The 27,222-nt window shown below is 38.5% G+C and overlaps 1 long non-coding RNA gene across 2 annotated transcripts in view; it reads left to right on the top strand.

Moving 5' to 3' along the window:
• Window positions 1–27,222, top strand: part of LOC308555385 — a 231,784-nt gene that overhangs the window by 19,841 nt on the left and 184,721 nt on the right. For both annotated transcript variants that reach the window (XR_013998537.1, XR_013998538.1), the window contains exon 3: window positions 20,635–20,717. This is a non-coding gene — a long non-coding RNA (uncharacterized lncRNA). The remainder of the gene's footprint in view (window positions 1–20,634; window positions 20,718–27,222) is intronic.

The following is a 27,222-nucleotide window of genomic DNA, read 5'->3' on the forward strand; positions in this document are numbered from 1 at the left end:
CAAATTCATCTAAAATATTTTTGATTAGGAGTTTGTGCATGGAACAAAGTAAGTTCTCATAAACATTTGTTAATTGAATAAATATAAATAAGCCAGAATAATACATTCTTTTATTTGTGTATTCTTAACATTTTTTGTGTCTAGGCCCTTTTGGCAGTCTGATGAAGCCTATGGGCTCTTCTTAGAATACTGTAATGTGCTTTCTTTTTCCTTATTAATTTTTTTTAAAATTCTTACCCAGGATATGTTTTTATTGATTTTTAGGGAAAAGGAATTCTGCCTTGTTACTTCCTTACAGACTCCTTCCTCTCTCTCTAGCCTGCTGGTCTGCCCTGCAGATTTTATACTTGTCAGCCTCTACAATTGCATGAACCAATTCCTTAAAATCTCCCTGTCCCTGTCCCTGTCCCTCCTCCCTCCTCCCTCCTCCCTCCTCCCTCCTCCCTCCTCCCTCCTCCCTCCTCCTTCCCTCTCTCTCTCCCCTCACCCCTCTAATGGTTCTGTTTCTCTGGAGATTCATTATCCTGAACCATGATGACTTTACCCACTTGCCTTTGAGTTTCGCTCTTTGCTTGGGCTTCTCCCACTATCATGTGATTTGGACCTGTCCCCACCAATATGTTTACCTGCCTTCTGAAACATGATTTTTCCCCATTTCTTGGAATCTGGACATTTTCTTTTCCAGAAAACCTTGCTGGCACCAGCTCTACAGCAGGATCAGTTTTGTCTTGACCTTCTCCCGTTGTTTCTTGTTCTCTTCTGTCTTCTCCCCAGACCAAGCTGATGAGGTCCCAGAAATTCTAGTGCATAAGTCTGGTTGTGAGAAGAAGCTTGTTCCTTCTAAACACACCTCTAAACGTTCTAAGCATATCATTAGTCCTAGTTTGTAAGACAGGGATATTTTCCTTGGTAAATAAATAGATTTATAATCTGCTTTTCAGTCATTTTCTCATGAATTTGATTAGTGGATGCTTTAATCAGGATCAGTGCCCTTATGAATGAACGAATAAAACTGAATTTTCAGGACTGGCAAAGTTGAAGACCATGGTGAATTCAGTAAAGTTACTTTTGTTAGCTTCCTAGGGCTGCTATAACAAATTACCTCAAATTTGGTGGCTTAAACAACGGAAATTTATTCTCTCACAATTCTGGGGGCCAGAAGTCCAAAATCAAGGATTTCTCTCTAGAGGTTTTAAGAGAGAATCCTCCCTGGTCTCTCCCATCTTCTGGTGGCTGTTGGCATTTTTTAGATTCTTTGGCTTATAGTCCCATCACTCCAGTCTTTGCCTCCATCCTCACATTGCTTTCTTCTCTGTGTATCTGTGTCAAGTTTCCCTTCTTAGTTCTCTTTTTCCCCCTTTGTATTTCTTTTAAATGGACACTTATATTGGCGTATAGGGCCCACCCAGATAATCCAGGATAATCTCATCTCATGGTAACTTTCATAAGTTTTGGACATTAGGACGTGGACAGATCTTTGAGGAGCTACCCTTTTTTTCGACAGCCAACTCCCTCTCTGGCTTCTCTTAATTGAAACAGCAGTTTCTAATATAGGTTCTATCTGAAAAATGCAGGTGGAGTTCTTCCAAGTGGGTCAATATAACATAGGAAACACACATTCCACAGGATGGGGGTGGAGAAATACATCAAGCAAAAAGTGTTATACCCACATTCTTAGCAGATTTCTTTGCAGATTCAATGATATGAGGCAGAGATTATGTAAAAAACAACAACACTTGACCTTGATAGAGCTTGCCATGCAAAATGCATCAAAACAAGGCCCAGGAGCAAAGAGTATCCATCAGTTTACTTCTGCTGACCTTAATTATTCACAAGATAATGAAATCCAAATGTATAATTTTATGTTCAAGATCAGATGCTCTGGTAAAATGGATGTTTGCAACATTATTAAATATGTTGGCAAGAAGTACAAGAAAGAAGTCAGATTCAGTTGTGTTTACGAATAATTGGCAAAAACACTTTCTATGACATTTTTTCTTAATGATATTTTTATAATTGATGAAGCTTTGCTCAATAAATATTTTGTGGATGAATGAATGGCGTTCACGGGCATTGTGATATTGCTGGAAGCTGTGATGGGACAGTCTATGCTTTCCCTCACTGTTATATGACAATCAGGAAAAGTGTTTTAAGAAAGAACTTTTTCACAACAGCAGATTATTGATTATTTTATTTTATTTATTTATTTTTTTAAAAAACATTGATTGACTTAAATATTAACATGTCACCCTTAACTAGTGACATTTTCTTCATGAAAAACACCAATTGTATCAATACATATGATTATATTTAGTGAAAGTAGGGCTTTGCCTTAAAATACTGTAAAATGTTTTTAATTTGAAAATCTGATTTTTACATCTCATTTTTATTTATAGATGCCTATACTAGTGTATTCCTATATCCTTTGGATGTGTGCATTATTTCCCACTTCAATATGGGGGCAGGGAGTTATTTTTCTGTACACATTGTTTGCCTAGAAGATTGCTTTGGTTGTTAGAGATTGTTGGTCAAGACCCTGAAGAAGCATGTAAACTTTTTCTGAGAGTAGAAACAATGGCACTTTAGGAGGCATTACTAGTGAGTAAGTGAAGTGCTCTGACTAAGCCTTCAAAGATGTTTGCCTTCATTGGCTGCTATTTTGGGTTCACACTATCAGCAGGAACCAGAAGTGTGGTTCTCTTTTAACTCTCAGTTTTAAAAGAAAATGTACATTGAAGAAGCATATGGATGGGGAAATAGGATTAAGAGATACCAGTAGTAGCAATATAATCAACATGCTCTCAACTAAAGATACTTTTCTATTTTAAAATATTCCTGAATCTTTATTTTAATACTACAATAAAATTGCACTCTCAAACTTTTTTTTTTTTTTGGTTTACAGGAGACACAAATGGTTGCACAGGCATTCTCAGGACTCAACATAAAACACTGTGTAGGAGAAATTATATTTTCTTTACATTAGGCCAAGTGACTTGCCTTCTAGTCAAGTTTTTAAAGACTAAAATGAACTATATTTCTCCTTCTTGGATTGAAGCAAGTTAAACTTTGCTATTAAACATGATGGTTATTTGTCAACATCCAGCACACGTTTTTCAATATTTTATTTTTATTGTTGCCTGAATTTGTATTTAAGATAAAATATTTTCCTACAGTGTAACTCATTTTTATAACTCTCAGAACATCAAAAATCTTTGAATTGATAAGAGCAAAGAAATAGTTTTTTGTTCTCTTATTTTAAACATTTTTATGTATGTAGCAGAAAAAGCATTCGACAAAATCCAGCACCCATTTTTTTAAAATATATCTTTATTGATTTCAGAGAGAGGAAGGGAGAGGGAGAGAGAGATAGAAACATCAGTGATGAGAGAGTGGTCATTGATCAGCTGCCTCCTGCATGCCCCCTGCTGGGAATTGAGCCCGAAACCCAGGCATGTGCCTTGACCAGAAATCGAACCAAGAGCCCGGCCGGGCGTGGCTCAGCGGTTAAGCATCGACCTAGGATCCAGGCGATCAGGGTTCGATTCCTGGTCAGGGCACATGCCCGGGTTGCGGGCTGCAGCCGATCAATGACTCTCTCATCATTGATGTTTCTAGCTCTCTCTCTCCCTCTCCTTTCCTCTCTCTGAAATCAATAAAGATATATTAAAAAAAAAAAAAAATCGAACCAAGATCTCCTGGATCCTAGGTCAATGCTCAACTGCTGAGCCATGCCCAGCTGGGCACCAGCACCTATTTTTAATAAAAACTCTCAGCAAAGTGAGAATAGAGGGAACGTACCTCAACAGAATAAGGGCTATATATGACAAACCTACAGCCAACATCATATTCAATGGTCAAAAACTAAAACCATTTTCCTTAAAAACAAGAACAAGACAGGGATGTCTGCTTTCACCACTCTTATTCAACATAGTACTAGAAGTCCTTGCCATAGCCATCAGTTAGGTATCCAAATTGGAAAGGAGAAAGTAAAACTGTCATTTGCAGATGACATGATATTGTACATAGAAAACCCTAAAGATTCCACAAAAGTGCTACTAATTTGATAAAAATTTGGCAAGGTAGCTGGATACAAAATTAACATCCGAAAATCAATAGCATTTTCATACACCAACAATGATCTCTCAGAAAGAGAAACTAAAAAAAAAAATCCCATTTACCATTGCAACTAAAAAATAAGATACCTAGGAATAAACTTAACCAAGGAGGTAAAAGACTTGTGTTTGGAAAACTACAAGATACTGAAAAAAGAAATATAGGAAAATATAAACAAGTGGAAGAATATACCATGTTCATGGATTAGAAGGATTAATATCATTAAAATGTCCATACTACCCAAAGCAATCTATAAATTCAATGCAATCCCTATTAAAATACCAACAGCATATTTCACAGAGCTAGAACAAATATTCCAAAAATTTATATGGAAACATAAAAGACCCCAAAGAGCCACAACAATCTTGAGAAAAAAGAAGAGTTGGAGGGATCACTTTACCAGATATCAAACTATACTACAAAGCCATTGCAATCAAAACAGCCTGGTACTGGTACAACAACAGGCATGTAGATTAATGGAACAGAACAGAGATCCCAGAAATAGATCTATGCCATTATGGTTAGTTAATATTTGACAAAGGAGGCAAGAGCATACAATGGAGTAAAGACAGTCTTTTCAATAAATGGTGTTGGGAAAATTGGACAGGTACATGCAAAAAAATGAAACTAGATCACCAACTTACTCCATACACAAAAATAAATTCAAAATGGATAAAAGTCTTAAATGTAAGTTGTGAATCCATAAAAATCCTGGAAGAAAACATAGGCAGTAGAGTCGCAGACATCTCACGTGGAATTTTCACTGACACATCTCCTCGGGCAAGAGAAACAAAAGAAAAAATAAACAAATGGAACTACATCAAACTAAAAACTTCTGCACAGCAAAAGAAATCAGCCTCAAAATACAAAGGAACCCCATGGTATAGAACATATTTGCCAAGGATGCATCTGATAAGGGGCTAATTTCTGAAGTGTACAAAGAACACATACAACTTAACAAGAGGAAGACAAACAATACAATTAAAAAATGGGCATAGTACCTGAATAGACACTTCTCCAAAGAGGACATACAGATGGCCAAGAGACATATGAAAAAATGCTCAAAGTCAGTAATCATAGGAAAAATGCAAATTAAAACCACAATGAGGTATCAGTTCACACCTGTCAGAATGGCTACCATCAACAAATCAACAAATGACATGTACTGGTGAGGGTGTGGAGAAAGGAGGACCCTGGTACACTGCTGGTGGGAATGCAGACTGGTGCAGCCACTATGGAAAACAGTATGGAGATTCCTCAAAAAATTAAAAATGGAACTGCCTTTTCACCCAGTGATCCTACTTCTAGGAATATAGCCTAAGAATCCTGAAACACTAATCAGAAAGAATATATGCACCCCTATGTTCATATCAGCCCAGTTTACAATAGCTAAGGCCTGGAAACAGACCAAGTGCCCATCAGTAGGTGAGTGGATAAAAAAGCTGTGGGACATATACATCATGGAACACTACACAGCTGTAAAGAAGAAGGATCTCTTACCCTTTGGTACAGCATGGATGGACCTGGAGAATATTATGCTAAGCTAAATAAGCCAGGCAGAGAAAGACAAACATCACATGATCTCACTTATATGTGTAACATAATAAACTGATGAACCAAAGAGATTCTGTGACATAGAAGCATGGAACAGACTGATGAATCTCAGAGGGAAGGTGGGGGTGAGTGGGTGTGGAGAGATTAACCAAAGAATATATATGCATATATGCATAACCCATGGACACAGACAGTAGTGTGGTGAAGGCCTGGGGCAGGGAGTGGGTACAGGGTAGAAGGGGTCAATGAGGAAAAAAGAGGATATCTGTAATATTTTCAACAATAAAGATAAATTTTTTAAAAAATCACAAAAACATTTTTATGCATCTAAATTTCTTTGGATTTGTTCTTTTTCTTGAGTTTACTGAAGGTAATATGCACACTCAAGCACTAAAGAGACTTATATGTCCACATTCATAATTCCAATCAAAGAAAGGAACATCTGGAAAAGGTTACAGTATTTTAAATTTTCTAAAAAGAAAAATTTTGTGTATTCCAAATTCATGTTAATTACCTATTCAAAAGTCTATGAGGCCAAATATCTTGTGAATCTATATCTATTTCCATCTATATCTATATAACATTTGGTATATGGACAGATTCTTTCCTTATCTGTTACATCAGCATCTCAAATTTGTGCTTATATTTAAGCTACCCAGAGTGCTAACAACAGGGCAACTACTGTCATTTCAGGTTAATATATAAGGTGGAGGTAGAGATTTGAAATAGTGATAGCAGAATTTCAGGAGAGTTAATATGCTCAAATGACTAACTCCTCAAAAATAGATTCTGAGTAGCTATCACACTAGGTTAAAATACATTCATAAGATTGTATATCACAGTTATTGTCATGAATTTTCCTAGCTTTGTCTCCAAAATAAATTCTGTGACATAGAAGCATGGAACAGACTGATAAATCTCAGAGGGAAGGTGGGGGTGAGTGGGTGGGGAGAGATTAACCAAAGAATATCTATGCATATAGGCATAACCCGTGGACACAGACAATAGTGTGGAAATCAGGAGATTAAATAGTATAATAGAATAAGATGGACTTTGGAGTCAGACAGACTTGGATTTGAACTGCAGATCTGTCTCTTTTTTCTTGTCTCTCAGTAAGTTAATTAATGTTTACGAGCCTCTGTTTTGCCATCTTGAAATTAGAGATATCATCCTTTGTAAATTAAATATGAAAAATGTATGTAAAAGCTAATTAGAGTACATCAGGTACATTATAAATATTAATATTTTCCTACCTTTTGAAGACCTGAATTAAATGAAAATAGTGTTAGATGTAGTATAATAAAACAAAAGTCCTTCTGTATGTATATTATTTCAGTCATTAAAATAAACATAGCTTCCTAAAAGAAATACAATTAAGCTGAGGTCTCTAAGTAACAAATTTTCTCCTTTAATAGTACTATAATATGAATAAAAACAATAGTGGTCTAGCAATGATAAAAGACATTTCTTCAGTACTCAGGGCCATACATTTTGTTATATGCACTATTGTTCAATTCTTACAACAATGTCATGAGGAAAATACTATTTTTGTCCCCATTTTAGGAAGGTTCAGTAACTTAATGGCACACAATTAGTAGATGGCAGGGCTGGGACTTGAACTCAGGTCTATATGACTTCAAGTTGTGCACCTTGAATTAAGATGTAGAAGTGATAATAGAGAGGAGCGGATGACTGAATAGATAACAGAAGTTAAAATGGATTGGACTTCTTGGTTGGTTGGGTTGTGGTGTGAGAGAGAGAGTGAAGTAAAGGCAAGTAACTGCATCATCACTAGTGGTGCCCTTCCAGGTAGAACAGTTACAGGTAAAAAACACACACAGCTGTAAGCAACAAAAGCCCTTATGAGTTAACTTAAGCCCCAGAGAAGAATTTATTGTAAGGCTTCCAGGGGCAACCCACAGAACCCAAAGCCAGGAATGTAGCTGTTGTAGGAACACAGAAAGCATGTCTCTTCTCTGAGCATAAGTTTCGCTTGTCTTTGTGTAGATGGGCTTGCTTGTCTCCCAACCCACAGGGGACAATTCATGGCTGGCCCACAGCCTCCAAATTTGCATATTTCAGGTTCAGCTACATAGAGAGACAGCCTGTCTTTCTCTCCTAATTCTAAGGGAGTCAAGCTGACCCAGTTGGAGTCAGGCGCCCCCAGTCCAAGAAACTGTTGCCAGGGCTGCAGGGTTATATAACACAAATTTGGCTTCTGGGAAACAATCCAGGGCTGGTGATCAATTCCCAGAGAAGAGGGTCTAGGCAGACAATTCCATGTGTGCCCAGGGGCCTACGCAATGGTGGTATCAAGGAGGCAATGAACTAGGGCCTTCACTCTGGAAATCCTACAGATGGGGAAGAGTTTATGGGTATAAATGGTGAGTTGGAAATAGTTTCAGATTTCAAGACCTTCCATCTTGAAGATGTCCTTTGATATAAAGCCCAATGTCTGTACTTGGGTATGGGTATCAACAGTATCAACTCTTCATGTTATCAAAGACATAATATCATCCTGCATTTACCCCTCTTAAATCGAGCTTAATTTTAGAAGGTTTTAAGTTCAGGTAAGAGGGTGTTGTGGTGTAATGGGTGTTTAAAATAGTAGTTTGGGGAGAAAACTTAATGGGTGTGACAGCTATAAAGATTTTCCATTTCACAGTTGTAAGCATTTTTACTTTCTAAGGGATGAGGCCTCAACTTACCTCTGAAAGTAACAGATAGTTCCTTTATTTTGGGAAAAGCTACACTACAAAGCAAATTAAGTTATTTCCATTGTTCTTGGGAAAAAACTTAATGCAGAGTAATAATTCAGGAACAGATGCATCCAACAGAGCAGCTCTGTTTAGTAAAATAAATTAAGAAACTTATATCTCCACCATTGATATTTCCCTTAGAAGTGGGACTCTGGCCTCCATTTGGACCCTCATGTGGCCTATCCACTCTCCATAGAGTGAAAGGACCACAAGGCCAAGGGGATATGTCCACTTGGAGCCTGTTCTCCTACTTCTTGACCACATTTTGACTATCAAGGACCCCTTAGTTTCCTGTTCAAACACCCCTGCCCCTGCTTATGGGGTCTTTGCAGGCTCTTTACTGAGGGGATATACTTGTGAATGACATTTCAATTTCTTGTTGGGGGAGAGACCCCAGGCAGCTTTGGTGTAGCGCAGCTTGTTGTAGGTAGCAGTGATGTTATTCTGTTAAGACTGGAGCATATTGGCCATGGGAAATGTGCTGACAGTAAACAATGATGGTTCTGATGTTTTTTCGAGGCTATGGCATAAGAACAGTGAAGAGAATGGATCATCTAGAGAAGAAGTCAGTCCCATGGCAGAAAATGAGGGTTTAAGAGGTGAACCTTGGGCTGGGGTAGAAAAGAATCTCTGCTCTCCCTTTTGAACTAGACATTTTGTCCAGGATTCTAAGTTGTGGAAATATCTGGATCATGCTTGGAGGTACAAGTGAGCTGGCCCCTAAACAGGAAATAGACAATATACTCTTGGGGTTGCAGCTCCAAGGTCTCCAATTGCCACTTTGAATGGCAAGTGTAAGAATTTATTGGGTGTTTTATCCTCTCATTCTGCCTAAACTTGGGAAATTAGGTAGAGGCAAGAAGGAAATAACTAAATATTTAAAAGTGTTTGAGCTGTCAAATGTAAGAAATATTTGAGCATTAATCAAAGAAGTACAGTGATTGTTCATATTTGATACAAAAACATATAAAGGAAAATATATTTTAAAATTTATATTGTAATAAATTGAATATTAATATAAATATGTAAGTAACTGTAAATATGCTTTTCTGTACATAGAAGTCCCCTCAGATAATAAAAGCTTACTTAGACCTTGGGTGGTGCAAATTCTGGCTTCACTACTCCCTTTCTCGTGATTTTGAACGAAGTTACTCCATCTCTCTGTTCCTCTTCCCTCATTGTAATATGGAGATATATTAGTGGTATTTCATGGGGTTGTTATGAGTTTTAAATGAGATAAAACAAGGAAAGCACTTAGAACAGTATTTGGCATATACTAGGTGCTCAATAATTCAATGTTATTTGATTATTATGAATTTAAAAATCTCAGTGTACAATAAATAGATACAGCCACACATCACTGTTGTGGCACCGGAAAGAGTTCTGTTTCAGGGCTCTGGAGAGGCAGACACAGATGACTCTGGTCTGCAGCACTTGAGGCTTCACCTGATTCTTCTCTACCAGTCACCTGGCTTTTGAAATTCAACTATTATAAACATTTTTACTTATACTCTGGTTTCTCTTCAAAGTGTATAAATCTTTCACCTTATAAAACATTTTTACTTAAGTAGTTTAAAATCATCTTTACTATAACAACAAACTTCCTAAAAGAAAATCAGATATATGGTTCTGTATGGGCATGTATGCATAATAGTGCTAGGGTAACCATAGTAAACCTGTAAAACGTAAATGAAAAAATTTTTGACCTCACAGGTAAAGATAAGAATTGCTGCTATGTCCACTGGATGGCAATCAAATTATTGCCGTCCCGTGATGTGATTACTAGTGTGTGGTTACTACAGTAAATTGTATGGAGAGGTCAAGCTGAATTCTGTTTTGATGTAATAAGAGACATGGGCAAGCTATATTCATGGCTTATACTCTCCTATACAAGAGGGGTAGAGATTGAGCAGAGGGTAATAAAGAGTAATAACTTGAGGAATAAAGAGCCACATCCTACATTCTACCCACATCAAAAATCTTTGTGTGCTACCAGACATTGGAACTACATGGGAGGAGGGAGATAGGTTACTATCAGATATTAAAGAGCAAGTTCAACTTGCTATTTGTGTAATGGTGAACACTGCACTGCAACTCAGGTGGAAATTTTATTAAGCCCAAAGAAGGTAAGAATGTAGTTAGCATAAATCTGTGGTTAAAAGACCCAGGGAATGCAGGAACCACCAACTCTGTCAATTGATTGTTGCATTTTGGTTTTAATAAGTAGTCCATCTGTTACTACAAAATCATAGAATTAGAGGACACTTCACCTGTTTCAAGTTGCCTACCTCCTCCTAATACTGCTTCATAACAGGACCCATTTGATTTTGCTTTTCATAAAGACTCCCAGGGAAGAGATTTTATGCTTTGCTTGTTAGTACTTCCATAGCTGTCAGCCCCCATCACCAGCAAATCTTTCCTGGTGTCTCATGGAAAGTCCCCTTAAAATTAATGAGTAACTCAATCTTGCTCCTATGTGGGTGGGAGAGATAATGAAATATGAGTCTGCCTAACCAAAGGTGAATCAATCCTCAGTTCCTTATTTGATGTCGAGCTTCCAGAAGAGGTGAGGCAACTTTTGCAGGTGAATTACAGAAGAGAAGGAGATATGGTTGGTTTCTGGCCCCCCTCCTCCCCTTTGTTTTAGGGACAAATGGAACTGTGCCAGAGAGTACTACTGTAAATCACAACAGAACCTCAACTCTCGTTGGAAACCTTTACAAATTAGGAGATAGCCACATACATAAGTAGTATTTATTTCTAAAACTATAATTTTAATAGTTTAAGGGATACTTCCTTATTTTTGAATATCTATCGTATCTATATCTATCTATCTATCTATCTATCTATCTATCTATCTATCTATCTATCATCTATCTATCTATCTATCTATCTATCTATCTATCTATCATCTATCTATCATCTATCTATCTATCTATCTATCTATCTATCTATCTATCTATCTATCTATCTATCTATCTATCATCTATCTATCATCTATCTATCTATCTTAGATATGAGCAGAGGCCAGCTACAGAAAACTCAGGTTCAGAAGCTCACCAGGGCAGAAAACCCCAGATGCCTAGCAAGGGCCAAAACTCGGAAAACAAGAACCTTGTTCCCAGGGTAACCTATCCTCCCCAGCTAAATGCTGGTCATACGGTTTAGACCCCCTGAGTGTTCCTTCCTAACGATAACATCTAGGCCTCAGTAGCATTTCGGCTCCAGGCCCAGAAAAGCAGCAAAACCAGACTAGTGGCACTGTGGCTGCCTCAGGAACAGCTGCATTGACTAATAACCCCCTTCCCTGGCACCAACCAATCTGTGGAGACCATGACTCTGAAAGAGCACATCTGGAAAGCTGATGAATATTCTATTGAGACCTTCCCCTGAGACCTCCCCTGAGATTTCCACCTGCAAGAAAGAGATAAATAAGCTCAGGACAAAGGACCCAGTGCCGCTCCCCACAAGGGGAGCATCCAGAGCCATCTCCTTTCCCCTTCTTCCCTCCAAGGGGACACCATGAGACTTGCAACCAGGGGAGCAATGGGCAGTGGCAGCTCCTCCCCGGCTAACCCCCTGAACCTGTCTCCAAGGCCCCTTCTCTCTTTGACTTCCCAGTGAGCCAAAGGGGCCCAGCTGAGGCTCTCCTGCTACTTCCTCTATGCACCTTCCTTGTTTCACCATCTCAAGTATATTTGCTGCCATCATCGGCCCCATACACTTTGACTCAGTGCTGTGTAGCCCTTCCTTTGGATATCCCCACCCCACCCCCTTTTCCTTAAGTCAATTCAATTTTTCATTATTCACTGTCTGACATGGATTTAGCCTGCCCTCGCACCACTGACCTTAACCTTTTTCTCTCTCAATATCTCTCTCTCTCTCTCTCTCCCCCTCCCCCCATCTATATAATATTCAATTTTCAGTGACTACTTTGAAATTTTAACATAGCTTGAAATAGAATGGCTTATTAAAAAGTCAGATTGCTGAGTCAAGTTTGGGGCAGATGAGACTATTCTGGAAATGGCAGAGGTGATGTAGTGACATCATGTCATGGCCATTAAAGCAAGGAAAATAAGGAAATACTCCAGTGTATCTCCAAATGGAAGCTACTCAAGAAAAAAAAAAAGACCAGATATGAATAGAGATTGAAAATCAAGTTAAATTCAGATTAAAGGACTCCTGGTAACTTGGTTAGTAGCAAAAAAAAAAAAAAAAAATTTTCTTTAAAACAGCTATTTAAACACTGGAGAGAAGGTCTAAAATAATTATTGCAGTTTCTAAACCTGAGGCTCAGGGGACAATGGAATGGGCCAGACCAGGAAAATTGGGGGGCAGAAATCTGTTCTAGTAAAGAACCCTAGAACAAGGCCAACGGCTTAGGGATTTGAGCAGCATTAGTCTAAGTAGGATTTAGGAATGGAATCAGGAAAAAAGATAGGTAAGATTCAAGTATCAAGAACATAGCTCTAATTCAAGCCTCAAGTTAGGGTTTCTGTCCTAGTAGAAGCAATGAAGACAACAGCCAAAAGTTCCAAGTGGCAGAAAATCAGCACCTATCTAGACAAGCAGGAGTGGGCTGCACCAGTCTTAAGGAATTTTGGTGCATATTAGTAAAAGCCACCCCTTCTTCCAGGGAGATGGGGCTCAGTGTCAGGTCTTAGGGATTGGTGAATGGATTATAGGCTGGATGTCAACCCCCATCACCCAGGGCCCAAGTGTGGGAAAATGCACACAATGGCTCTGCAAGAGTGGTTGATTCAGTGCATCACTGTGTCATTGGTTCTCACCCCAGGACTCAGTCTAGGTCCATTGATTTGGAGTTTCTGGGGTCAGAAACTGGAATCCGTATTCCGTTCCTTAAAGTAAAAGAAAATCATGGATATAAATATTTTTTTAAAGTTGTACTGCCTATTAAAATAAAAATCAAACAAGAATATGCATAAAGAAAAAAGCAAAAGCCTACCTCTCCCTTTCTACCCCACTCCCAACTCCCTAAGATTAACCACTCCTTATAGATTTTCTTTGTCCACATAAAAATGTATCCATATTTTCTATATTAATGTCTCATATGGTGTAAAAAATTATGAAGTAATAGTCACAAAGTTGTCTACAGATTCCTCAATCTCCCCATCATGAAAAAGACTCTTTGCATACTCAGAATTCAGGCTTTTGGTTGTGGAGATGAAGAAAATTAAAATAGTTAAAAGAGAACTTGAAGGAGCCTGAGTTGTTTGTATCAGTCAGGATCCTGGCAGGAAACAGATGGCACCCTCAAGCTGGGTCATTGAGAAGTGCTTAATTTAGCGGTTGTTTACCAAGGGGTGAGCAAGGTTTAAGGCCCCTAACAAGAGATGTGGAAGTATCCCAGGGTTAACAACAACTGGGAGCTGTCACCTTCCCTAGGCCTCACAGGGCAAGGAGTGAGGGATACTGCTGGAACCCTTGCTGACAACTCAGTATGGAGGATTCAAGGCAAAAAATAACTGGACCTCACCCTCCTCCCTTCTACTTCCTGCCAAGGCTCCCCACTGCCAAACACAACTGGAAGCCAGAAGGCAAAGGGGACTGGTGATACCATCTTTTTAGGTCAGCCTCCCAGGCCACAGAGCAGGATAGAGAAGAGGATTGGAAGGGCAATTAGAAGATATCCAGTGCAACATGTTTATGAAACAATATATATCTTAGGCAGCAGGAGGAGGGATGGAAAAATCTGCCAGAGACCTGCATACAAAGAAAAAGAAGGGCTGGGGTATTTAGAGAAAGCAGAAGAGCCTTGAGTTCCCTCACTATGTTGCTGCTGCTGCTGCTGCTGAGGTGGAGGAGGAGGGGGTGGGGGAGAGAGGTGTGAAAAGGGATTTGAAAGAAATGTGCTACAGAATATAAATTGAATGCTCTTTAATAGTCTGCAAGACACTCCTGTAAAGATTGTGTTTCATTTTCAAATACGTACTATGATTTTTATACAATGAGGTTCATAATGACATAGTCTAAGATGCAGAGAAAAAAGGACTGGAAGGAAACATAGCAAAATGTTAAAAGATTTAATCTCTAGAAAGTAGGATTATAGATAATTTTTATTTCTTATTTTGTGCTTTTGGTATTTCCCAAAATTTGGACATGAACATGTGTTATTTTGCAGTAACTTGGGTTTGGTCATTTCCCCTTTTCTTTATTTACACTCTCCCTAGGTGATGTCATCCATTCTCATGAGTTTAAACATCATCTGTATACTGAAAACTCCGACATTTATATTTCTAGCCCAGGCTGCTCTCCCGAGATCCAGATTTATATGACCAGTGGCTCCCTGACATTACCCGTTGGTTGTCTAATCTCAAGGTCAACATGTCTACAGCAAAGGTCTTGATTCATCCCTTCTCCCTCTAGTTGCCTGACCTCTCCTTTTGCAGGACTGGGGTTTTAAAAAATATACTTTACCTAGTCAGTCCAAAATTTAGAAGGTACAAAAGGTTAATCATTAGGCTTTGCTTCCCTGTTTCCCACCCACTGAATTTTCCTCTCCTAAAACATTATCTGAGTTTTTATCTTCTTTGTGAATACAAATATATGTGAGTATACATATTTTTCATTTTACATAAAAGTTAGTATTTTTTATCCACTGATCAGTGTCTTGCATTTTTCTTTTAACCACCCCTAGTGGAGATGTTTCTATACTAGTATATACAGAGCTGTTTATTCTTTTTAAATCCTGCATAGCATTTCATTATGTGAACAGGGCTAATTTTTTTTTAATAGATCCTATCCTGAGGCTAGACTGTTTACATTCCAGTTATCTTATATGTAATAAAATTGTACCACACTAGGCTTACTATCATACAGCTGTCTTTTTTTTACCCATCTATATGTTTTGGGCATTCTTCCGTATTAGTACACACTGAGCTACTCCTTTCTTTTTAATCACAGCCTTAAAATTTTATAATATGGTCTAACCACACCTTTGAGCACCTAGGTTTTCCCCAGTCTTTTGCTTAAGCAACGCTGCAATGAACATTTCTTCCAAGTCCCTATGGCAGTGTTCACCATACTTTGTTTCTTTTTCCCCAGGACACACAGCTAGTCTATATTTCCCAGGTTCTCTTCCAAGTAGCTAGGGCCCAATGATCAAGTTCTGGCAAAAGAATGTGGGTTGAAGTGATGTTTGCTACTAGACCAGGTCCATGAAAGTCTCCTTCCTCCAACTTTCAGTTTAATGGAGGGGAGTGACTCCAAGGACCTTGAGAAAGGTGGAGTCCCCAGATAGATCTCTGATGACTTTGTAAGCAGAGCCCCCCTTGCATTGGACTGTGATATTAGCACAAAATACACATTTACTGTATTGAACTACTGAAATTTTTTTTTTTGGTGAACCACTGAAATTTTAAAGGTTATTTTTTACTTCAGTTAGTCTACCCTAAATAATGCACACTTATACGTTCCTCTATAAATATTTCTGTAGGATGGATTTTGAGAATCACTAAGCCTAAATTGCCTAAAACATGTTAAATTTGACATTTATTGTTATTCTACAAAACGTGTACATCGGCTTACATTTCCGCTAGTAATACGTGAAAATGGTCAAAGAAAATGAAAATATCAGTTGCATTTATTTTATAAAATAGGTATGAAGGAATAATTGAAGTGAAATCTGAAAAAAATTAAAGCTGTTAAAATGCAATAACATTAAAAGTTCAAATCTTAAATATAAAAATGACTGTTGTCTAGAAAATTATTGGTTTCCAGTGTTTGTAGGGGTAAGAGGCTGTCTGCATTTTATTAAAAAGCTCTCTAGGTGATTCTGATGCCAGGTTTGGAAACCGCTATCCTGATGTGTTGTGGATTCCAAGTGGTTGAATGCTGTGTGTTCAATGGTGCCGCTCACAAAGTACCATGAATTTCATGTGTACCAATAGAAGAATCTTTCCAGCTTGGACTCGTCTGGAAGTTGTACTGCTCTTCTTACCTCTAGTAGGCTTTGGAGCTCACCCTGTCATAGCGTAGACAGGGCAGTGAGTTAGTGCCAGGGAGCCCTGAGAGAGCTAAGAGCTGTAGGCATAGACAGAAACCACCCAACATGACAAGCTCGCTGGTGGCAGCCATTGCAGAAATGTCCTGGTGAAAGGCAAAGTTTCCTTAGAAATCAACTGATGAGGCCTGTGCCTGAATTTGTAAAAAATTCAGATGAAAAAGAAACATCCCAAAGCAGGAATTCATTGATTATCCTCTACAACTGACATTGGCCACTACAATTCAAGTAAGTATTTCTGCAGAGAAGAAAGTCTGCAGAAACTATCTCGTAAATAAAGGAAAAGAGAACTAGACCAGACACTAGTCTCTACTCAACATCTGCCAGAGGCTTTATTAAATCCTAGTGAGAAAATATGAGAAGTTAAAACTAGAATACACACACACACATATATAAACATATATAAACATATATGTGTGTGTGTATATATCTATCTATCATCTACCTCTATTTATGTATTTCCCCCAAAATATATAAAAGCTTTAACAGCTGATAGCTCAGTTCACACACACACACACACACACACACACACACACACACAAACACAATGTTTACCTACTCTGCCACCCTGACCAGAAGCCAGGAAATGAATGTTTTAAAGCCACTGCAGTTATTATTTCATAGAAAGGGCACTAGATAAAAGAATTAAGATTGCTAACACTTAGTGAGTGCTTACTAAGCTCTGGGCATCCACTAAGTACTTTACGTAGGTTACTTTATTGTTCTTCAAAGCAATCCTATGAAGGAGGTACGATTATCATTCCCATTTTACCAAAAAAGACATTGTGGCTGAGAGAGCTTAAGTAACTTGCCCTAAGTCACAAGTAAACAGTAAGAACTGAAGTCTGAATCCCAAGTTTGTGTGATTCCAAACCCCATGCACTGAAGCCTTATACTGGCACTAGGATATACTGGCCACTTTTCAAAGTCTTTCTCTGGTTTTCCTTCACAGACCCAGAAACAGTATCTGGAGGTTCCTTTGTTAGTTATGCAAACAGCCAGGCTGGTTACACAATAAAGGGGAGAAGGCCAATTCTGGCACTAATTTTAGGGCAAACCACAGATGTCTTTGATGTTTTCATTGTACATGAGAACAGAGCCAGTGATCCAACAGCTGTTGGCAGCCCTGATCAAATATGCAGAATATTAAGGCAGCTTTATCTCAGCACCTAATTACAGCTCGCACAGAGGAAATTTATTTTACAAAGGAGGAGATGTCAAATGTTATAAATGCTCTATATAACCAAATATGATTGCCTCATTCTGTTTTCAAAGGGCTGTCCAATTAAGGAGCACTTTTTGGAATAGCTTTTATTAAATGATGTTCCTGTCAACCTATGCAACCTAAACTTTGTTTTAGATATTATTGGAACAGCTTAACTGCTTTATTGTCTTATACTTCAATTATTTTCTACTTTTTTCAGATAAAAAATATAACCAGGACTTAATTCCAAAAGCAAATAGGATTATGATATTTTTGTCTAGTGCAAATTTTTACACTTACCTAACCAATGTGTAGTTCCATAATTTAATCTTTTTATCATAGAAAATTGTTTCATAGTTGTATTGACAGAGAAATAGCTTTATAATACTGATATGGGACAAAGAACTAATAGTTGGATACTTTAGCTACCTGTAATCAGCTGTATGAGGTTCTGCTTCACATATTTGGCCAAAGACACTGCAGGCCACATGATGTTGGAACGAATGTGAGCTGCCCAGACCCCCTTCAAGGAAGGGCTTTGTTGCCAAGCTATGAGAGAGCACTCCAGCTGTTTGCTCCTTTAGGGCCTGCTTCAGCTATAGAGACCACCTCCTGATGCAACGCCCTGCTAGGGATAGTCCACATGAATGACAGAGGGAGGTGGGAGTACAAAGGCCCAGGCATATCAGCTGGTATGGGACTTTCTCAGGGGCAAGTCTTGCTGTAGAACGCTCCTCTGCCCACCCTTCCTTCCTCTCCTTCCTATCAGTGTTGATCTCTCTTAAACATCTTACAGCCCAGATTCCATCTTGGAATTTCTCAGCATCTGCTGCTAGAGAACCCAGCCTGTGACACCATGTAAAGTGAATCATTTAAAGCAGTCCTACTTTTGAGAGTTGAATATATATTGAATTAAAGTCCAGTCATGACTTTCAGTACTAAATTGCCAGATTAACATGTGTCAATTAATTGTATACCAGAAACTTAATTTTTTTCTCAACACACTGAAATGCATTGCTAAAACAATATGCATTTTTTCTTCTTTTTTATCTTTCTTGACTTCAGTGTAGCATGTGCCACTCACTCTAAGCCCCTCTCTCCTTGAGCCCTTCTCTCTGTTTCATGTCAAAGAAAAACATACTCTGCTTTCCTTTCTGTGCTTCTGGCTGCTACTTTATAATCTGTGTTTGTTTCCTGCCTTCTGATCGTGTACACCAAGATTCTGTTCTTGGCCTTTGCTCTTCTACCTTTACTCACTTTCCCAGGTGACGCTGTTACATTGGCTTCATCATCGCTCAAATGCTAGGTATATCCAGTTTTTGAATTTCCAGTTCAAACCTTGCTGCTGAGCTCCAGGATCATACTTTCTCAAAACAAGGACATCCCTAATGGAATGTTTTTATCTCCACACCCTTCCTTCCAAAACATCCCAAAATGAAAATAATCAACAATGGCAAGTTGTTCATCCTCCAGCAGCCCTGTAAGAAGAACACACTGCTCACCCTGGGACCTTAGCCTGAATTCTGGGAGATGTTCTAGACTTCTCACTAATTTGCCATATCCAAGCAGCCCTAAGACCTTAGATTCTCCCTTCTAAAAAGCTTGAGTTGTCTCACCTCTTTCTTTCCACTGTCTTTTATCCCTTCTTCCATGGGTGGTGTAAAGTCTCCTGTATTGTCTTCTCCTTAAACTCATCCTTCTCTTCCTCTACCATTATCATGCAATGTCACTGCTTAAAATCTTCCCATGACTACCAGCTTAGCCCGCAAGATCTTTAACGATATTGGACCTTGCTTATCTAGTCTCATTGTCAATCATTCTTCAGTGTCTACCCTGAGCCGTAGGCATAAATGCATCAGGCAGAGCCATGCTCTAGTGCCTTGGCAATATACCATTCCCTCTACCCTCTACACACATACCTTTCTGCTCCCCCTCATCCTCTTGTCAACTAGCCCTATCCTTAAAAACTCAGCTCCTGCTGAGACCACTTTTGGAAAAGTCTTCCCAGACACCCCTCCCTTGGCATCTGAGCACATATCTATCAAGCACATATCTTCACATTTATCATATTGTGAAGAAACTAGTCTCAAATTGGACTACAACACTCCTTGAGAGCAGAGGTTATACCATATTGAGTTTATATCAGGGTATATAGCATAGGGCCTATTGCATAGTAGCCTCGATAACGTGTTTTTGAGATGAATGGAAATGAGTTATAAAAAAAGTAAGCCTTGGCTGGCATGGCTCAGTTGGAGCGTCGTCCTGTACACCAAAAGGTGGCAGGTTTGATTCATAGTTTGATTTTGAAAAAATGTAATTATTTTTCAATGAACTATTGTAATGGTAGGTTACTAAAATGCATATTCACACAGATTAGCAACATTTATATTGGCCTTGCATAAAAAATTATGTATGTAAAAAAATTATTTATGTATAATATAAAGTTATTTTCATATAATTTTATACTATATAACATTTATTATATACGTCTTTTATATATAACTTAAAATTATTTTATATAAATTATATAATATGATATTTAGAATAGAAATACTTCATGTAATTTTATATTTATTATATCTTAATATAAATTTCTCTATATAACATGTTATAAAAGCATTTATATGTAGGCAATTAATATGTAATATAAAATTATGTTAATATAATTTTGAAAGGAAGAGCCAGTGTAGATGTTGCTAATGAGTAGGTGTATATTTTTCATGGAGTAGCTTACATAGTTTCTGCCTCTTCAAACTAATTGTCAGCATATGGGTAAATAACAATCTGCTGACTTAGAAAAATTAGTTAAAATGTATTTCACATAATGCATGCAAAGCACAGCAGCAATGGCCCATAACTGAAGGATTAATTTTGGGCCTTAGGGCAGTTTTTAAAATTCACAGGCTGATTGAATGTTACACCCCATATGGACCCACAATATTTGCATCAGGGAGTTTCCAATACTCTCTTTCCTCCTACAGAATACTATGTGTGCTGTGTACCTGGGGAAAGAGAAACTTCTGCTTCCATCAGCACAGCAGCTGGAGATCTTCCTGGTGAAAAGGTGAGCAGGAGGCTGAGGGTGCCTTAGAAGAGTTTGAATAGGGCCTGAATGGAACAGATCTGTAAAACCACTTAAGTTAGTTCTAATATTTCTGCTCTCAAAGGCACATTGCAGCCTTCTCTTGTCTCATGCCTAAGCCTTGCATCCTGCTACAATTGCTCTATGCACACTGCTCCTTTCAGACCTAATGGCTTGCTAGCATGGTGTGATTGGTATCTCTTACACCTCTTCTCTCTGACTTTGTTTTTCTCTTTACTCCCACCTGTCTGCACTTATCTGTGTCATTTCCTTTAAACTTCTGTGCCTGCTTTTTACCTAGTTACTGCTTTCCTCTCCTGTTTGTCTTGGCCTTGGAGGACCCTTTCAATCCAGCTTTCACTGGTCTAATTCTAACCAGAATAGGCTTCTTGGGAAGTAGGAGAAAAGAAACTCTTGCTAGTAATTGACATGGTACTCTCTGCTCCTGGGTAAGGGTGTGGGTGTTTTTATGAATTATTCTCATTAGTAGGAAATGCCTGAACAAAGCAGTGATTTGGCAAGACTGAAGTCACACACTGGGCCTCATAGCAACTTGCTTCTACTAGCAACATGAGGATTAGAAACACTTCCTTGCCAAGTGGCTTTGAACCAACTAAAAGTGGGGGAGCAATGAGTCTAGATTCCCTTTGCTGAGGGTGACAAGGCTTCAGAGTATTTATTAATTGTCCAATCCTTTGTTTAGAGAGGCAAAATATACACACATACATAAAAAAACGTTCCTTGGTTACTTATTATGCTTCATGCCATTATTAGTAAGAATGTTTGAGTTTATAAGGAAAGCTTATAAATCACCTCTCAGATACCTTTGCAAAATGAAGCTAAAACATGTTTTAAAGAATCAAAAACACTAGACATCTAGAGTGATTTATAGCTGAATTGAAATGCATTTGGTGCTTTCTATAAGGACTAATTGGCTAAAATTTAAATTAATCTGCTTTCCCTAAAAACCCAGAGCTAAGCAAAGGAAATGGTGAGTGAAAGTTAAGCTGGCTGTGTGTGAGGGGTGGAGGTGGGGTCTGAGCTGGGAATGGAATTTCTTGGAGAAAATCTATGAAGTACGCCAAGCACACTTGGATTGTGTGACTTCATTTAGGTGGAGGAGTGCTGAGCATCATGTTGATCTCAGATGTCTTCCCCAAGAGAAATGATCTGTCTTGGAATGGCTATAATGCTGAAAGTCTCTTCCATCCTTTGGCACTTCTCTTATGCTATCCTGTAATGTTATCTCTTTTAGAAATGTTTTATCTCTTCATTATAACTATTACTTTTTATGTGTCTGAACTACCTCAGATCCATTAATTGCAGGTTGCCCGGGGCAGTTCTGATTTATGCCTGTGGCCGTGATACAGTTATTAATAGTGCCTCCTTTCACTCTCAAAAGTGTCCTGGATGATAATTTATAAGGTTACCCTAGTCTTACCCCAACTAAACTGAAAACTCCTGTATCAATCATGGTCCTAGCAAGAAATGCCACATTCTACTGGGATTTTGAAGACACCTTAATGAAGGGACTATTTTCCTAAGTGTGGGCAGGGTGAAGGGAGTGCACAAAGCATGTTGAAGCACCAGGCCTGAAAAGGCAAAGGGAAGAAATGATATCATGGGAGCCCAGGTGAGAGGCAGAGCTTTAGGAGAGGACAACCCGAGAAGCTATGGTCTTGGGAGGCCTCAGACACTGCAGAACTGGCTGAGCAAGGGAAATGATGCCCTATCACCCCGTCCTCCCACCATCACTCTCCTGGCCGTGCCTTCTGCTGGCTGAACCTGGATGGAAGCCAGAAGGCAAAGAAGCCCTGGTGAGAAAATTGAAAGGTGTTAGCTTCCCTGGGAGAAAAGGTAGAGAAGTAAAGAGAATGGATGGAGAGGGTCAGAGAGTCAGGGCTGTTTGGAAGTGGCTAGCAGAGATTACAGCTCCTTAAGGGCAGTCTCTGTCTTCAAGTCAATCAAGAAACATCTAGGCACGTGTGTGCAAAACACTGCAGGAAAGGCCATGATGAGCAAGACCTGGCAGCTACTTCAAGGAATATATTCTTTTTTTGTTGGAGAAATAGAAGTAAGCATAAGAGAGTTAAATTATAAGGCTGAAAATAAATAACAATTGAGTACAACAGTATAAAAGAGGTGCTTAGCAGTATATGGTGATTGTTAGATTAATGGTATAGACCCTAGATGATAAAGGAGTTAACTGTAATCACAAATGACTAGAAATTTTTGAAAAAGGATTTATGGAAAGGAGAGGTTTTCAGTGGCACTGCAATCAAAGCCAAGTTGACATTGAGTTGACATTAAGTTGACATTAATCTTCTTTGGATTAATGGCATGAGCAAGAGCACAGGTGTCAACTTGAAATACATTGTCCTCTGGTAAGAGGGCAGGGAACCCTACTGAGATTTTCAAAAATTCCAAAATTGTGCCAGGCCATTACCTATGGAAGTGCCTAAAGAGGGTTAATTGGGTTGTAAGATGCGTGAGTTGTGAGTGGCCATTTATTCATTTCTTCAACAAACATTTATTGAGGGCTTAGTATATGGCAGGCACTGCTCTGGATCTGCTGGTGCCAAGTAAAGTGAGACATAGACCTTTCCCTTGAGGAAAGGGAATGGGAAAGGTCCAAGGAAGAAAGTCATTATTTTGCCCTGCGGTCATAAAGGTGTGCATCGATGACATGTGAGCACATAGGAGGTCATCTAAATGAGACTCAGGTAGAGGGTAGGGGTTGTTAAGGAAGACTTCCTGGAGGAGATAACACAATTCCTCTTCCCTGAGGAATTTTACAACTGGGTGTCCATTTATTTATGTCTATCCTGCTGCATTCTTAAAACGGAAGTAAGATGGTTGGCTTAAGAAACACACAGATCAAAATATAAAGAAAATTAAATAAAATATGGAGTGAGCTTACTTGCCTTTTATATACATAGTCACATTTGATCTCAGAATAGCTTTATAAGACTGTAGTTCTATCCTCATTTATTGATGAGAAGCTGATCCTCGGGGGTTAGAACACCTTGCTCAAAGCACACAGTCTGGTCAGGCAGTGGCAGCAGGACAGAACCAGGCTGATTTGACTCTAGAGTGTGTGATTTCTGGTACAAGAGACGTGCCTGTGGCTTACCTCCCCTGCATAAAGCTTGTGGTCTGAAGGCACTTCACAGGGTAGTAAAGGATAGTTGGACATTTTGAAGGACTAAAGAGTAAATCAGTGAAGGGAACAAGGAAAAGTCATCCAAGCAGAAGAATCTCTGTGTTCAGGGGAAGAGGGGTGAGAGAGCATTGTGTTTTGGAAGGACAGGAATACCTCATTATGATAGGGAGTACTAAGAGACGCAGTGAGAGATGGGGCTGAAGAGGTAAGCAAGGGCCAAATCTGAAGGGCTTTGTAAACCCCTTCACCTAAAGGTGGTGGAAGCTAGGAAAGGATTTTAAACAGAGAATGACGTGACCAGTCAAGAATTTCAAAAAGTTCACTAGGACAGCAATGTGGACAAATCTGAGTCAGGACAAGATCGGAGGCAGGATGGCCAGTTATAGGGCTTGCTGCAGTCATGGGGCAAGAGGATGGTAGGAATGGGAAAGGAGGGGGTTAGAATTGGGAGCTATTATGGAGAAACCATTAGACAGGTGTGGGCACCTGGATTTGGGGGTAAAGGAGACAAATTCTTACTTGAGCAGCTAGCTGGGTAGTGCCACTCATCATGAGTAAGGGATCCTGGAGAAGAGCCAGTTGGAGTTTGGGGGGAAGTGATGAGGGTGATGAACTGAAATAATGATGGCCAAGGGAAACTAATAAAGAAAATGAGCTTAGCTTTTTTACCTTTCTGTTCTGTCTAGGAGCTTATTGTAGCCTTGGAAAAAATATGGCAGCCCCAGAGAGAATATTGGTAGTGAATAAAATTTAAATGTATTTATTTATTTTGATAAAGCTCATTCTTTTTATTGCAAAAGTAATATGTATGTAGAAAATATGGACAAATAAAAAAAAATTGTTACGCAAATACAATCTCACAAAGACTTGTAACATTTTGGTGTATATACTTTCAGGTTTTTCTCTAAGCATACACATATACATACACACACACACACACACACACACACACATATGTAATGGTCTCATGATGAAATATATCTTGCACATCTTTCAATAACATGAACAATTCCATAAGATCATTTTGGAGACTGCATGGTATTTTATTTTTTAATGTGCTGTATTTTATTGAACTGTGTTTCTGCTGTGGACATTCAAGTTGTTTCCAATGTTTTTTTACTGTTATAAACAGCAGAGTAAAAAAGTAATTAGAATTTAAATTTACTAATTAACCTTTGGCTTTTCATAGCACAGTTTAGATTATGAAATCAAGTTTGGGCATGCTTTGTTTTTGTAAGACGGTTGTACAAAGAACAGCTGTTTCTAATGTGCTTGGAAAAAAATATGGTGTTCTCTTCAACTCTCAGGTATGAGCACAAATTGGTATAAATGTATATTGGAGGAAAATAATTATAAAGGAAATTGGTATGGCTATTAAACAGGTAGTATGGAAGCTATCTGTGAGTTGAGTCACTGTCTATTTTCAACAAGGACAGAGACCACCTTTCCCAATGGGATTCCTTTGCTCTAATGAATTTTTCAATGTCTCCCCAAGGAGCATAAAAAATATGATCAACTCTTCAAAATGATCTTGGAATTGATCAGCCTTGTGAAAAACTGCTATCATAGTTAAGTTTAACTTCCTTTTGATTGTATACAAGGAATCTTTTGCATATATCTTCTTTTAATTTTCACTTAATTTAGAAGCAATCCTTGGGGCTAGAAAACATATTATAGAATTTCCTTTTTTGACTCCTCATTGCCCTCTTCCTCAGCATTCTTACTAACTGCAATCTAGGTACCCTTGTCAGGGAAATAGTCTAATAGTCAAACATCTGAAATTCCTCTTCCCTGATGAAGATGCCATGGAATACTTGGAAGAGATATTTCTGGACAAGACTAGACTCTTGATATTAGCACAAAAGGGATATAGGAGGTCAGTGATAAAGGTGTGGTTTCTTTCCAGACAGCAGAACGCATGGGCTCCCCCAAAGTACTTAGAAAATCACCCACAGTTGTGACTTCAAGACATCTTGGCTGGAAGTAGATACAGCTCACCAGTCTCAATATTCCTTTCAATAACATTAATAACTTCTATTATTAATGTTTCTTTTGCAAATATCTTCTAAAATAAAGTGAATAAATAATATAACCTAACTCCACACATAATTTTAAAAGATGGCGCCCTAAGTGTAACATAAAAGAGTTTAAGAAAGCAATTTATAATAAAAAACAGGCATTGTAGTCAGACGCTTGCACTTACACATAGGATCATTGTGACTGTGACAGCTACAAATGCAGACTGATACTGGGACATTGTATTAATGACTCAAATACCACACACGGCATCACCATTGGTAGTGATGTGATTTTCCAAAATGATAAACAACACTGGGTGAAGTTATGAGAGAGACAACATCCAATCTTCCTTGCATTTATATGATAGTTGCATTCCTAGAAAATACAGTACATTTAAAACCATTCAAAAATACTTTGTGTTTTATGTATAAAAAAAAGTTAGGCTCAGGCCCTTGTAAACAGGGTTTTCACCTATGAATGATACACAAAGCTTATTTCTGACATGAGAACTCTTTGTTTGCATAACTGACCCACATATCATTAGACACTTCTAACCCCAGGACCTGGCCAATTGTACCTCATTCATTGTGCAAACTAAAGCATCCAGAAAATTGCAAAATGTCCCCTCAGGGGATTATATTTCTCCTACCTTCACTGCAACCACAGCTTTAACAGATTCTGAGTCTTTTTGACCTAGAAGGATTTGCCCCTGGTGGAGAAAACTAGATTAACCTGAAATACCTCATGATTTAAAAAAAAAAATAAAAATTGTGGTAAAATATATATATAATAAAATTTACAACTATTTTTAAATGTACAGTTTAGTGGCATTGAGTGCATTCACGTTGTCCAGCCATCACCAGCACCCACCTCCATAACATTTTCTTCCTGAGTTTTTAAAAAGAAATCATGTAGTGTGTTTAATTTATAGTTTTCTTAGGTCTTCCCAGTGGCACCTACCTTGGGCATTGATCTGTTTCTTGATTCTGATTGGGCCAGATTTGAGATGCAACTTTTTGTCAAGTTGGCCATGCATTGACCTCTGCCTCTGCTGACTATACTCCTACCCCCAGTCATGTGGTAGCAACACATCTCCCTCATTCCTGTAGGCCTTGGCTTCCAGAGCTCCACTCTTCTGATAAAGGTTAAGAAAGCCTATCATTGCTCATCAATCTCTATTCCAGAGAATCCATTTGTCCTTTGGTACATCATTTCACTTTAATTTGGTAATTTTAGACCTTCTCATACTTAACCTTATATTTCTGCTTTGTTTGTCTACACCTGCCTATCTGAAAACATGTATTG

This window comes from Miniopterus schreibersii, assembly GCF_964146895.1.
Source record: "Miniopterus schreibersii genome assembly, chromosome: 3".
Classification (NCBI taxonomy): Eukaryota; Metazoa; Chordata; class Mammalia; order Chiroptera; family Miniopteridae; genus Miniopterus; species Miniopterus schreibersii.